Below are 15,145 nucleotides of genomic sequence, written 5' to 3' on the forward strand. Positions count from 1 at the left end.
TCTGTGCAATGCTGTACCCTACGCTAATACTCAACTAGTGAATGGTAGCGTTCAAAACATTCACCAATGCAAAGACCAGGATTGTCAGGACAGGAGGGACAATAATAGCGTGTGTCACGCCTATATCCGCGCTTGCTGCAGACACGACATCTTTTTTGGGGGGGTTCGTTGGGTAGGGGTACTCGGGAGGACATAAAGAAAATGCCTCTCATGCAGCCGACTGCATTTGGTTGGGGATGTGAATGGGGGAAGTACGGGCGCTGCAGAAGCGGTGGGTTCCCAATTAGGATTGGCGAATGCAGCAGGAAGGCACTATGGGCACGACGGGCCTGTGTTTGTCTTCTTGGTGGCAGCGGGACACTACTTGTGCTTGCCACCTCACCAGCTTGAACTGCATTTATGGGACTCGCCACGTCACCAAGTGTTACTGCAGTGCTGGTTTGACTACGACCGGGGTGTACTAGGCCGCTGGCGCTTGCCAGTTCACCAAAACGCTACAAAAAAAAAACTGTTAGCGATTGCAGGGATCAGGCCTGACTCTGCGAATGCTGCAGTTATGAGTTTAGTGTTTTGTAAGTGACAGTGATCGATCGATACTGCACTTGGGTGGGCTGGGCTGGGCCGGGCGGAGGGGCAAAATGCAGGTGCTAGCAGGTATCTGGGCTGATCCCGCTAACACTGCGTTTTTGGGAATCCTAAACTGCTGGGGACGCTAGTATAGATCTGATCGGATCAGATATTGATGCGTTCAGATACTATACCACTAAGGGAGGTGTACGGTGCGTGGGTGTTAGCGCTACTGGCACTAACCTGACGCTGCCTGGGGCTGGTGCTTGCCATTTCACCAAAACGCTACCAAAAAAACTGTTAGTGATCGCAGGGATCAGGCCTGACTCTGCGAACGCTGCAGTTATGCGTTTAGTGTTTTGTAAGTGACAGTGATCGATCGATACTGCACTTGGGTGGGCTGGGCCGAGCCGGGCGGAGGGGCAAAATGCAGGTGCTAGCAGGTATCTGGGCTGATCCCGCTAACACTGCGTTTTTGGGAACCCTAAACTGCTGGGGACGCTAGTATAGATCTGATCGGATCAGATATTGATCCGTTCAGATACTATACCACTAAGGGAGGCGTATGCTGCGTGCGTGGGTGTTATCGCTACTGGCGCTAATCTGACGCTGCCTGGCGCGACGCATATCACCGCCGGGCGATCGGGGGGCTAAACCTTTATTAGTAATAAACGGCGGGTGCCCTGACACTATAAAAAATAAATAAACTAAGCAGCGTCACCCGTAACGGTTATACAGTGATCAGTGGTGAAAGGGTTAACTAGGGGGCAATCAAGGGGTTAAAACATTTATTAGGTAGTATATGGGGGTCCCTGTCGCTATAAAACGCTGACGGCGAACCTCACTGGTGACGGGGGGTGATCAAGGGGTTAAAACTTTATTAGGGGGGGTTAGGGGGGTACCCTAGACCTACAGGGGGCTAATACTCACTGCACTAACACTTCTAACTGTCACAAACTGACACCAATCAGTTCTACTGTGTGTGTTTGTGTTTTACACTTACTCGGATGTCTTCTCTCCTCGGCGTCGGAACGGAAACTGCCAAGCCGAGGAGAGATGACATCACATCCTCTGCCTGTGTGTACTATACACAGGCAGGGGATGTTTCTCATCGGCTGGGAGCGATCGCGAGGGGAGGGGCCACGATCGGATGGCCTCCCCCTCATCTCTGATCGCTCCTAGACAAATGCCGACCGCCGCTGGCACCGGGGGGGGGGTCCGATCGGACCCCCCGCCCGCGGGAAGGCAATCACATACCAGGTACGTGATTTTGCCTGCCCGTGCCGCTCTGTTCACGTATATATGCGTGAGGCGGTTGGCAAGTGGTTAAAGGACCCGGCCTTGGGGCGGCAAAGGGAGTAAATCCAGGCCTGCGTATAATAGATGGCGATTCGCACAGGGGAGCCAACTTGCCGAAGTACAACTGTGGCGGGCAGTCAGTAACTAGTTAATCAGCCACAGAACTTGTGTAATTAATATGTGTTCGGTTTTAAAGGGATGAGGTGGCAACCCTAGTATGGACCCATCTCATGTCTGTGCATGCACAGATAGGAGTCTATGGGACTTGACAGAACCATGGGGCAGAGGGAGGGGTATTCTCTATGTGCACAGACATGTAGAAAGAAAATTGGGCTGACATAGAAGAAAATCGGGCTGGAAGGAAGACAACACCCAGACTCCATGGACTGGTAAGTATGTATCTTTTATTTACATAGAGAAACAATTCCCAGGAATTACTAATACACTTTTCAGCTACGTAAGGTGAAGTTCCTCTTGCATACTGAACAGGAGGCAGGAAATTCCCGCCACAACTTTGAGCTGGGTGAGATATCAGGGAGAACGTTCCGCCCTCCTGCACCTCCTTCTCCAATCACATTCCTCCTCCGCAATCTAAACGAACTAATCAGAAAGTCGTCTTGGGTCCGCCCCCTTCTAACGCTGCGTCTACGGTCGCGACGTAGGACTGTACGTGTTGTTTTGACGCTGTGCAAAGGAAAGGGAAGAGGCGGGGCTAAAGGCTCAGTGATGGTTGCCGCGATGTTCCCGGGTGTGTGATAGGCCTGCGTGTTAGAAAATATTGCCATTGAGCGCTGCTCTGTGCGCGATTTTTAATACTCAAAGCCTTTGGAGGTGACGAGACTGCTGTGGGCCTTGAGACGAGGTGAACGCTGAAAGCCCCGTAGTAGCGGGAACGAACGGGACGCTGTATCTCCGGTACTGGACGGGGAGCCCCTGACCTATGTGAAGCATAGGACGGCTTTCATTCCGGTGTCAGGCTGCCGACAGTTGTCACGGCGGTGACTGTTCTCAGGTAATTGCATTTTAATAGGTCGCTGTGCTTTCCTGCGTCTGCTGAGCAGCATGGTGATGCAGAGGGGGCGGGGCCCGCACGATTCTCCCTGTCACGTGTGCAGATCTGCTCGCCTAATAGATTGCCGATCTGTTCAACGGCGGAACTTTACCACAGCTTGCTATAGATTGCAGAGCAATCGCCGTGCGAAGTACGTATTAGGAATGTTCACCCACTTAAAGGGGTTGTAAAGGTGTTTTTTTTTTTTTTTAAAAATAACAAACATGTCATACTTACCTTCACTGTGCAGCTCGTTCTGCACAGAGTGGCCCCGAACCTGGTCTTCTGGGGTCCCTCGGCGGCTGTCTCAGCTCCTCCCCGCAAGCATTTACCACCTTCATGCGAGCTCTCTCGCACGGTGGTGAGTGCTTGCGGGCGCGCTCCCGTGATACAGCCGGCGGCTATAGCCGCTCGCTGTATCACTCGGCCCCGCCCCCCGGCGCGCCGCGTCATCGGATGTGATTGACAGCAGCGCGAGCCAATGGCTGCGCTGCTTTCAATCCATCCACTGCAGCCAATCAGCGGCCAGGGTGAGCGGAGGAACAGATGTCGGGAACGCGAAGCTGACTTTCGAGGCGTCAGGTAAGTAAAACGGGGGTGCTGGGGGCGGCGGTTCTGTCAGAAGTTTTTTCACCTTAATGCATAGAATGCATTAAGGTGAAAAAACTTTTACCTTTACAACCCCTTTAATACTGTGTAGGTTCCCTCTTTTCCTGATCTGTCAAGGCATGAACTAATCAAAACATCTGAAGGTGTGCAGTGGTATCTGGCACCAAGCTGTCAATAGCAGATCCTTTTAAACCTGCACATGGTTTTTCTAGCCTATCCCATAGATGCTCTGTTGTGGGGGTAGGCAACCTTAAAGAGGTGGTGATCTATCTGAACAACATGGGACAAGTCCAAAGGGCACAGTATCGCCTCACACCTGATTTAAAACCTCTAATTGTACTGCCGTGTCACAATCGCATGCATTGCACAGCGATCTTGGGTTTTAATTGGGTGGGGAGGAGGCAACATATCCCCTCCTCGCCACCTGTCAAACACACTCGGATCGCTCTTCAGAGGAGCAGCGGTGCCCGCTGTACTTGTGACTGAGCCCTTAGTTGCGTTCGGTAGTGACACCCTTAGGACTCGTTCATACAAAGTTTTGGGGGGGGGGGGTGTAAACCCTGCGGGTGATTTGCTGATTTACCACCCACAAGCTCTACCTCCTTTAGCTGCCAAATGTGTACTCATTCTGCAGCAGGAATTAACCCCCCCCCCCCTGTTGCTTTTGGTGGGTGCTACCATCTGCCAAACGTGACACTTTTGTAAATGGTGCCATTCTGCAAGCACCCCGCAACTGCATGCGTCTGCAGGATCCAAGGGGTTAAAGCAGGTGGTGAGAGAGCAACATTGCTGTACTGCACAATGTTGCAGGGTATTTGCAGAGTGGCCTCGTTCACTCGAATGGGTCATGCTTGGCGGGTTGACACCCACCAACCATGACCGGGTGTATAACGTTTGCTATGACATGTGTACATCCCTGGCCACTGCAGCTGAAGAGGGCAGGGATGGAAAAAACATGTCTTAACAATGGGGTTTTACACCCCCACCCCAAAAATTACAAACGAAAATGACCCCTTACTGTTCTGAGTCCCCTATCAGGCTGCTTTCACACTGATGTGCTGCGGTTTACCTGGATGGGGGGTGCAGTGCATTCATGACTGTCCTGGGTTAGCTGCGCTTTGTCATAGACTTCTATTATATCCTGCAGGTGTGGTGTACTTTCTGAATGCACAAATTGCATTTAGAAAGTGCACCAAACCCACAGGATATACTTGAAGCCCATAGCTAAGTGCAGCAAACCTGCAGGAAAGTTGCAGGTACAATGCACCCGGGCTGTGGGTAAACCACAGCACATCAGTGTGAAAGCAGCCCTATACTATTGTGCCCAGTGTATTGCTTCACACTGACCTAAAGATCTCTTCTTTCCTGCTGCTGGCACCACTCTGGAGACCACTACCCGGGATAAGAGGTGGAGTGCAGTTGGTAACACTTTGCATGGGACAGGAGCCAGCACTACAGAGGAGGCATCGGCTTATGTGGCTCTTGCTCCCTACTACAGCTCCAACTTTACAAGTAGTCCCTTTACATTTCCAAGGCTCTCGGATTGGGTGTTGGCAAGTCCAGACCGCAATATACCAGTTACCTGTCTGTAGGGCTGCAACCAACGATTATTTTCATAATCGATTGGCCGATTTTTATTTTAAAAAAGGCAATGTATTCTTAAATATTTCTATGCAGTGGCAAATATAAATAGCTACCATATTTATTGGCATATAACAAGCACTTTTATCCCCTTAAAATCAGGGGGAAATCGTGGGTGTGTGTTATACACCGATCCCTGCTGTCTGAGGGAAGAGGCGCTAGCGCTGCAGAATTACATAGAGCCGCAATCTCCTGTGTACCCAGGCTCCGTCACTCACAGCCACTCCTGGCCCCGCATTGGACCACTGTTCTGTCTAACACATGAGCAGGGCCAGGAGGTGTGGCTGTGAGTGATGGAGTGCCGGGTACACAGGAGATCGCGGCTCTGTGTAATTCAGCAACGCTCGCTCGCTCTTCCCTCGGAGACAGCAGGGATAATCCAACACTGGCGAAGCTGCAATGATGGGAAAGGTGAGGCTGAAGATGGGTGCTGAACAGGCTGCATTGTTGGTCAATTTATAGGCTGCAGATGGGCACTGAGCAGGGTGCATTGATGGGCAATTTAGAGGCTGCAGATGGGCACTGAGCAGGGTGCATTGATGGGCAATTTAGAGGCTGCAGATGGGCACTGAACAGGCTGCATTGATGAGCTGTGACCCTAATTTTGCTTCAAGCTTCTTTATTTAAAATGTAAGATTTTTTTTTTTTCCTTAAACTTCCCTCCTAAAATTGGAGTGCGTGTTATACACCGATAAATACGGTATATGGTTGGGGAGCAAAAATCTCATCTCTAAAGCCCCTTTCACACTGGAGCGGCGTTGGTGATAAAGTGGCGCTTTACCGTCGTATTTGCGGGGGGTATTCGGCTGATAGTGGGGTGCTTTTAACCCCCGCTAGCGGCCGAAAAAGGTATAAAACCACCCGCAAAGCGCTTTGCCGGCGGTATAGCCGCACTGCCCCATTGATTTTAATTCACCGCGCCAAAGATGCTGCTAGCAGGACTTTTTTACCATCCTGACAGCGCACCGCTCCAGTGTGAAAGCCCGAGGGCTTTCACACTGAAGAGACAGGAGTGGATCTTTCAGGGAGCTTTGCAGGCGCTATTTTTAGCACTGTAGCGCCTGCAAAGCTCCCCGGTGTGAAAGGGGTCTAATCCACTGTGAGGAGAACAGACACAAGAGATATATTGTATATACTATTAGAGGTTGAATCTGGTAAATATCATCAGATTCCGAGATCACTTTTTTTTATTTAAAGGAAAAAAGAAATGAAAGACTGTTTTGCCGATTTTTCAGACAGAACTGTAATATATTATATGCTGGCCATACAAAAACAATGTCTTCCTTCAGTATGTCATTTTCAGGATGTTTTTGATTTTCTAATCGTTGGTGGGGTCAATAAGACGTTCCTTTCGACCACAGTGACAGGAAAATTTGAAGAAGCAGAATAGAAAACTTCTTGTTCAAAGGAATTTTCAGACAGTATATGTGATTTTCATCTAGAAATTACATTAATTTTAAAACTATGTTAAAAGCAAGTGAAATTTTCTTTCAGCGAATGTATTTTCGTATGAATATACTCGTCCGAAAATCAATACGTGTGGCCAGCATGAGGCTCAGTTCACACACACATGCAGTTTGCTTTTGATCAGTTTCTGCAGTGCTTTTTACTGTTTGTTTTGCATTTTTGCACACGCGATTTTGCTGAGATTTGCGTTTTGCACTTTTTTTATGCTTTTATTTTGGCCAGTTTGTTGGGCAGCCTTTCCATTTAAGTTTATTTAACTAAAAAAGCACTGATTTGCATTGAAAAAAGTCCTTGTCCCTTTCCAAATACGTAGCGGCTGAAAAAAGCATAGATGTGAACTTGTCCCATAGGAAACCATGTTAAATGAACTGTAGTACGTTTCTGCAAAAAGCACCAAAAAACGCATTAGGTGTGAACCAGGCCTAAGACGATTAGTAGCAGCAGCATGGTGTTTTTTTTGTATCCTCTGTCATCATGGGGTTAAAAAAAACTAAAATTAGCCCTTTATAGTACAAAAAGAGCAGATAATCGCTACTATAAGGAGTTCATTTATACTGTGAAAGTAATAATGTATATATCATATCATATTAGGGCTGAAACAACTAATCGATTATGAAAATAGTAATCGGTTCATTTCATAATCGGTTAATTGGCCAGCCGATTAGTTGGCCTGCATACAGAATGCATTATCTGTTTACATATCAGGAAATACAGTGCAGCACACATACAGCTCAGTATATCATCCATACATGTCAGTAAGTGCCTGAGAACTTGTGAATGTGTGAGGAGCAATGCCTCATGGGACATGTAGTCCTGGGCAGGAAGTGAGTGGTTCTAAAGGCAGAAGTTTTCTTTACCTTGCTATTGGGGCCCTCTATACTGTACTTAATGCACAGCAAAAAGCAGTGTAGAAACAGATCAAAAGCAAACTGCATAGGTGTGTACCAAGCATTATGCTGGCCACATGGATCAATTTTCAGATGAGGATATTCATATGAAAAATCTTTGTACATTCGCTGAATGAAAGAATGTTTGAAATTTTCACTTGCTTTTAACATTCTGTTTTAAAACAAATGTAATTTCTGAACGAAAACCACACACTGTCTGAAAATTCCTTTGACCAAGCAGTTTTCTATTTCTAAATTTTTCTGTCACTGTGTGGTTGAAAACGAACTTCGATTTGACCCCACGAACGATTCGAAAATCGAACTAATGTTCTTAAAATGACTTATATTTTTATTTATTTTTTTGAAGGAAGACATTGTTTTTGTATGGCCAGCATATAATATATTACAGTTCTGTTTGAAAATCTGCAAAACAATCTAACCTTTTTATTTTTTTTTTTTTCTTTTCCTTTAACCACTTCAGCCCCGGAAGGATTTACCCCCTTCCTGACCAGAGCACTTTTTGCAATTTGGCACTGCGTTGCTTTAACTGCTAATTGCGCAGTCATGCAATGCTGTACCCAAACGAAATTTGCGTCCTTTTGTTCCCACAAATAGTCTTCTTTTGATGGGTCACCGGCTGCATTCTCAGGTTCCCTGTTGGGACAGGAGAGCCAGAGAAAAACATGGAAGACGGTGGAAGGGGAGACATTCCCTTACACTGCTTGTAAAAGCAGTCTAGAGGCTAATTAGCCGCTAGGATTGCTTTTACATGAAAGCCGACCGCTGGCTGAAAAGAATGATACCTAAACCCGCAGGCATCATTCTGGTATAACCACTCAAAGTCCAGCAACATATCAGTACATTGCTGGTCCTTGTTGGGCATATATTGTAATTTTTTTTTTTTTTTTTTTTTTTTCATGCAGCCTGTGGGCTGAACGAAAAAAAGAGATTGATTTGGTGGGCATGCCCACCATTAGAATACCTCCCTTTATCCACCCACTTCTAATGATGGGCATACATGCACCGTTTTTATATATGCCGAAGCATGGGGGCATCCGCCCCAAAAGGTAGGAGCAAATTGCTCCTCTGCCCCTGCTGCCTCCATGCTTCGGCATATATCACCTCCGACAGCGCTGCAGTCACGGCTTTATGTATCGTGGGAGCAAACGCTATTGCTGTCAAGATAAATAAATCCGCGCTGCAGCTGAATGGCGTACCTGAAAACAAAAAAATGGTTAACAATAAAACACAGTAAACCGTAAAGTATAAAAAATTGCATACCTGAAAAGCAAACATGATAAAACATAATAACAATAAAACATTGCAGAATAGAATACAGTAAAAAAGAGCAGAACAATAGAGAGAGAACAATAAAATGACAACTATTTTTGTTCTTTTTATTTATTTTTTGTGGGGTTTTTTCTTTTTTGTAACTAACTTTTATAACTGTAACCGGTTCCAGGTTCGGGTCTCTCAAAATGCGATGGCATCTTCGGAGACCCTGTGAAAGTGTGTCCTAGTCTATGCAATGCTGTACCCTACGCTAATACTCAACTAATGAATGGTAGCGTTCAAAACATTCACCAATGCAAAGACCAGGATTGTCAGGACAGGAGGGACAATAATAGCGGGTGTCACGCCTATGTCCGCGCTTGCTGCAGACACGACATCTTTTTTGGGGGGGTTCGTTGGGTAGGGGTACTCGGGAGGACGTAAAGAAAATGCCTCTCATGCAACCGACTGCATTTGGTTGGGGATGTGAATGGGGGAGGGTGCTGCAGAAGTGGTGGGTTCCCAATTAGGATTGGCGAATGCAGCAGGAAGGGCATTATGGGCACGACGGGCCTGTGTTCATCTTCTTGGTGGCAGCGGGACACTACTTGTGCTTGCCACCTCACCAGCTTGAACTGCTCTTATGGGACTCGCCACGTCACCAAGTGTTACTGCAGTGCTGGTTTGACTATGACCGGGGTGTACTAGGCCGCTGGTGCTTGCCAGTTCACCAAAACGCTACCAAAAAAACTGTTAGAGATCGCAGGGATCAGGCCTGACTCTGCGAACGCTGCAGTTATGCGTTTAGTGTTTTGTAAGTGGCAGTGGTCGATCGATACTGCATTGGGTGTGCTGGGCCGGGCGGAGGGGCAAAACGCAGGTGCTAGCAGATATCTGAGCTGATCCCGCTAACACTGCGTTTTTGGGCACCCTAAACTGCTGGGGACAGTAGTATAGATCAGATATTGATCAGTTCAGATACTATACCACTAAGGGAGGGGTATGCTGCGTGCGTGGGTGTTAGCGGTACTGGCGCTAACCTGACGCTGCCTGGGGCGACTCTGACCCTAAAACCTAAGTTATATCACCGCTGGGCGATCAGGGGGCTAAACCTTTATTCGGTAATAAACGACGGGTGCCCTGACACTATAAAAAATAAATTAACCAGCATCACCCGTAACAGTTATACGGTGATAACTGGTGAAAGGGTTAACTAGGGGGCAATCAAGGGGTTAAAACCTTTTATTAGGTAGTATATGGGGGTCCCTGACGCTATAAAATGCTGACGGCTAACCTAAATACTTACCTCCCTAGCTAGCGTCACCAGTGACACTAATACAGCGATCAGAAAAACGATCGCTTAGTGACACTGGTGACGGGGGGGGTGATCAAGGGGTTAAAACTTTATTAGGGGGGGTTAGGGGGTACCCTAGATCTAAAGGGGGCTACCACTAACTGCCCTACCACTTATAACTGTCACAAACTGACACGAATGCAGTAATCAGAAAAAAGAAAAACTGCTATTGGTGTCACTGTGACGGGGGAGGGGGGGGTGATCGGGGGGTGTAAAGTGTGCCTGGTGTGTTTTACTGTAAGTGTATGTGTTGTGCATTTACTCAGATGTCGTCTCTCCTTGGCGCCGGAACGGAAAATACCAAGCCGAGGAGAGATGACATCACTTCCTCTGCCACTGTTTACTATACAGCAGCAAAGGAAGATTCTCATTCGTTGGGAGCGATCGCGAGGGGGTGGCCATGAATGAGTGGTCTCCCCCTCAGCCTGGATCGCTCCCCTAACGATGCCGACCACCTCGGGCACCTGGGGGGGGGCAGGAGGCAGTTTGCCTGCCCGTGCCACTCTGCCGCAGTATATCTGCGTTAGGCGGTCGGCAAGTGGTTAAAAAAGATCTGAGTTTGATGTTTACCAGATTCAACCTCTAATAGTATATACAGTATATCTCTTCTGTCTGTTATTCTCAGAGTGGATTAGAGGTTTTGCTCTCTAACCATATAGTTCTATTTACCACTGCATAGAGATATTTAAGAATAAATTGCCTTTTTTTAAACTTTACATATTAACTAAATTATACACCACACTTTTTTTTTTTTTTTTTTAAGGTTATTAACTGATCAATCGAAACAATCGGCAAAATAATTGTTAGTTGCAGCCCTATATCATATATAATCATAATACACCCAGAAGTAGGATATGGGTATAATCATTTTAAATATAATGCACAATACTGGTAAAGTTTTACTTTAACCACTTACCAACCGGCCCATAGCCGAATGACGGCTGCAGGACGGTTGGATAACTCTGGGTGGACGTACTATGACGTCCTCCCAGAATTCCCCTCTCGCGCGCCTGGGGCGCGCACCCGAACACATCCGTGACCGCCGGGTCCAGGGGACCCGGCGCATCACGGATCCCGGTAAATGGCCGCTGATCGCGGCCGTTTACCATGTGATCGAGCCGTCAAATGACGGCGCCATCACATGTAAACAGACCGGCGTCATCTGATGATGCCGGTTCCTCTCCTCCCCTCCTGTGTACCGATCGGTACACTGTGGAGGAGAGGGAGATGGATGGATGTCTGCAGCGCTGTGGGCTGTATGTGTAGTGCCCACAGCGCTGCACAGAGACATCCATCCATCCATCCATGCTCAGCCATCCCTCACTACTAATGCTGTGCAATACTCTGCAATGCCCCCACAATACTCTGCAATGCCCCCACAATACTCTGCAATGCTGTGCAATACTCTGCCATGCCCCCGCCATACTCTGCCATGCCCCCGCCATACTCTGCCATGCCCCCGCCATACTCTGCCATGCCCCCGCCATACTCTGCCATGCCCCCGCCATACTCTGCCATGCCCCCGCCATACTCTGCCATGCCCCCGCCATACTCTGCCATGCCCCCGCCATACTCTGCCATGCCCCCGCCATGCCCAGCTGTACTCGCCCTCTGTATGTGGCCAAGCTGTGGAAGTCTCACACATGTGGTATCGCCGTACTCAGGAGGAGCAGGAGAATCTATTTTGGGGTGTCATTTTTGGTATGTACATGTTATGTGGTAGAAATATTGTATAAATGGACAACTTTGTGTTAAAAAAAAAAAAAAGCGTTTTAACCACTTCCCGCCCGCCGGCCGTCATACAACGTCCTTGACTTTGTGCGGAGATATCTGAATGATGGTTGCAGCTACAGGCATCATTCAGATATCAGCTTTTTCAGCCGGCGATTCCCTACACCATGAGAACGATCATAGCAGCTGTTCCACTGCTTGATCGTTCTTACGGGAGGCGAGAGGGGACGTCCCCCCTTCCCGCCGCCTTGCGGTGCTTCTACCGACTCACCGCTACGATCGAAGCCAGGATCTTTTTTTTTTTTTTTTTTTTTTTTTTTTAATTTCAGGCTTCCCAGCCTAGAGGTGAGATGTGGGGTCTTATTGACCCCACATCTCACTGTAAAGAGGACCTGTCATGCCATATTCCTATTACAAGGATGTTTATATTCCTTGTAATAGGAATAAAAGTGGTCAAAATTTGTTTTTTTTTTTGGAAAAAAGCATCAAACTAAAATAAATAAAGTAAAATGAACATTAAAAAAAAAAAAAAAAAAAAAATTTTTAAAGCGCCCCTGTCCCTGTGTGCTCGCATGCAGAAGCAAACGCATACGTAAGTCCCGCCCACATATGAAAACGGTGTTCAAACCACACATGTGAGGTATCGCTGCGATCGGTAGAGCGAGAGCAATAATTTTGGCCCTAGACCTCCTCTGTAACTCAAAACATGTAACCAGTAAAAAATTTTAAAGCGTCGCCTATGGGGATTTTTGAGTAGCAAAGTTTGGTGGCATTCGACAAGCGCGTGCAATTTTGAAAGGTGACATGTTGGGTATCTATTTACTCGGCGTAACTTCATCTTTCACATTATGCAAAAACATTGGGCTAACTTTACTGTTTTGGTTTTTGTAAAGCACAAAACAGTTTTTTTTCCCAAAAAAAAGCGTTAAAAAATTGCTGCGCAAATACCGTGCGAGATAAAGTTGCAACGACCGCCATTGTATTCTCTAGGGTCTTTGCTAAAAAAACATATATAATGTTTTGGGGTTCTAAGTAATTTTCTAGCTAATAAATGATGATTTTTACATGTAGGAGAGAAATGTCAGAATTGGCCTGGGTGCTCCAGAACGCTTGAAGGTGCTCCCCTGCATGTTGGGCCTCTGTATGTGGCCACGCTGTGTAAAAGTCTCACACATGTGGTATCACCATACTCGGGAGTAATAGCAGAATGTGTTTTGGGGTGTAATTTGTGGTATGCATATGCGGTCTGTGAGAAATACCCTGCTAATATGACAATTTTGTGGGAAAAAAAAAAAAGTAAAAAAAAAAACCTTGATTTTGCAAAGAATTGTGGGAAAAAATGACAACTTCAAAAAACTCACCATGCATCTTTCTAAATACATTGGAATGTCTTCTTTCCAAAAAGGGGTCATTTGGGGGGTATTTGTACTTTTCTGGCATGTTAGGGTCTCAAGAAATTAGATAGGCCGTCAGTACTTCAGGTGTGATCAATTTTCAGATATTCGCACCATAGCTTTTGGACTCTATAACTTTCAAAAAGACCAAATAATATCCACCGATTTGGGTTATTTTTACCAAAGATATGTAGCGGTATAAATTTTGGCCAAAATATATGAAGAAAAATTACTAATTTGCAAAATATTATAACAGAAATGAAGAAAAATGTATTTTTTTACAGATTTTTCGGTCTTTTTTCTTTTACGGCGCAAAAAATAAAGAACCCAGCAGTGATTAAATACCACCAAAAGAAAGCTCTATTTGTGTGAAAAAAAGGACAAAAATTTCATAAAGATACAGTGTTGCATGACTAAGTAATTGTCATTCAAAATGTGAGCGCACCAAAAGCTGAAAATTGGTCTGGTTAGGAAGGGGGTTTAAGTGCCCAGTTGTCAAGTGGTTAAATGTAATTTTAATGCCTTTTATTACCTCAAGTCTGTCAGCCTCCACCTTCTCTGAGTTCCGATGTTGATCTTCCCCGCACAGTCTTTTTAAAGTAATTTTTTTTTTTTAAAACAAACCTGTTATACTTACCTGCTCTGTGCAATGGCTTTGCACAGAGCAGCTCTGATTCTCCTCTTCTGGGGTCCCCCACTGACTCTTCTGGCTCCTCCTGCCTTCAGAGTGCCTCAATAGCAAGATGCAAAGTATAGAGGCCCCTATAGCAAGGTACAAAAAACTTCTGACTTAAGAATCACTCACTCCCTGCCCAGGACTACATGTCCCATGAGGCATTGCTCCTCACACATTCACAAGTTCTCAGACACTTATTGACATGTATGGACGGTGTACTGAGCTGTATGTGTTCTGCACTGTATTTCCTGATATGTAAACGAATAATGCATTCTGTATGAAGGCCATCTAATTGGCTGGCCGATTAATCGATTTATGAAAATAGTTAACAACTATTTTCATCGATTAGTTGTTTCGGCCCTACCTGGCTGCAATCTACTTGTTGCTGACCCCCACTTTATTGGATTGAGATCTGGAGAATTTGGAGGCCAAGTCAACACTTCAAACTTGTGTGCTTCAAACCATTCTTGAACCATTTCTGCAGTATGGCAGGGTGCATTATACTACTGAAAGAGGCCACTGCCATCAAGGAATACCATTTGCATGATGGGGTGTACTTATTTAACAGTGTTTAGGTAGTATGTGTCCAAGTAACATCCACATGAATGGCAGGACCAAGGTTTGCCAGCAGAACATTGCCCAAAGCATCACACTGCCTCTACCAGCTTGCCTTCTTCTAATACCGCATCTTTGTGCCATCTTCGTTCCCCAGGTAAGTGATGTGCATACACCCAGCCCTCCACAAAATGTAGAAGAGAACCTAATTCATCAGGCCAGGCCACCTTGTTCCGATGCCCATGTGCCCATTGTAAGCACTTTTGGCTGTGGACATGGTGCAGCATGGACATCCTGCCCAGCCTGCAGCTACTTGGCCCCATACCCAGCAAACTGCTGTGTGTTCTGTCACCTTTCTATCAGAACCATAAATGGTCGTCAACCTCAGATATGAAAAATGAACAAAGCCTATCCCTCTATAGTTTGTACTAGAGCTGGGCGATTTTCTAAAAAAAAAAAAAAAAAAATCTGCTATTTTTTTTTTTTTTTTTTTTTTACATTTTTTTTTTTTTCTTTTATTTTTTGGACACCGTGCCGGTCCTGAGGAGCAGCGGGCAGGAGTTTTTAGGCGAGGCTTCGGCTTAGTCCGCGGTGTCCAGCCTCGCGGACTAGGCCGAAGCCGCGGCCTCGCCTAAAAACTCC

The 15,145-nt window shown here is 46.3% G+C and overlaps 1 protein-coding gene across 1 annotated transcript in view; it reads left to right on the plus strand.

Annotated features, from left to right (window-relative positions):
• Positions 1 to 2,538: 2,538 nt before the first annotated feature.
• AHCTF1 (AT-hook containing transcription factor 1) overlaps positions 2,539 to 15,145 on the plus strand; it is a 204,264-nt gene continuing 191,657 nt past the window's right edge. Inside the window, exon 1 of the mRNA XM_073627874.1 lies at positions 2,539 to 2,878. The gene's annotated coding sequence lies outside the window, so the exon portion shown is untranslated. The remainder of the gene's footprint in view (positions 2,879 to 15,145) is intronic.

The sequence above is a fragment of the Aquarana catesbeiana genome, linkage group LG04 (assembly GCF_042186555.1).
Source record: "Aquarana catesbeiana isolate 2022-GZ linkage group LG04, ASM4218655v1, whole genome shotgun sequence".
Taxonomy (NCBI): Eukaryota; Metazoa; Chordata; class Amphibia; order Anura; family Ranidae; genus Aquarana; species Aquarana catesbeiana.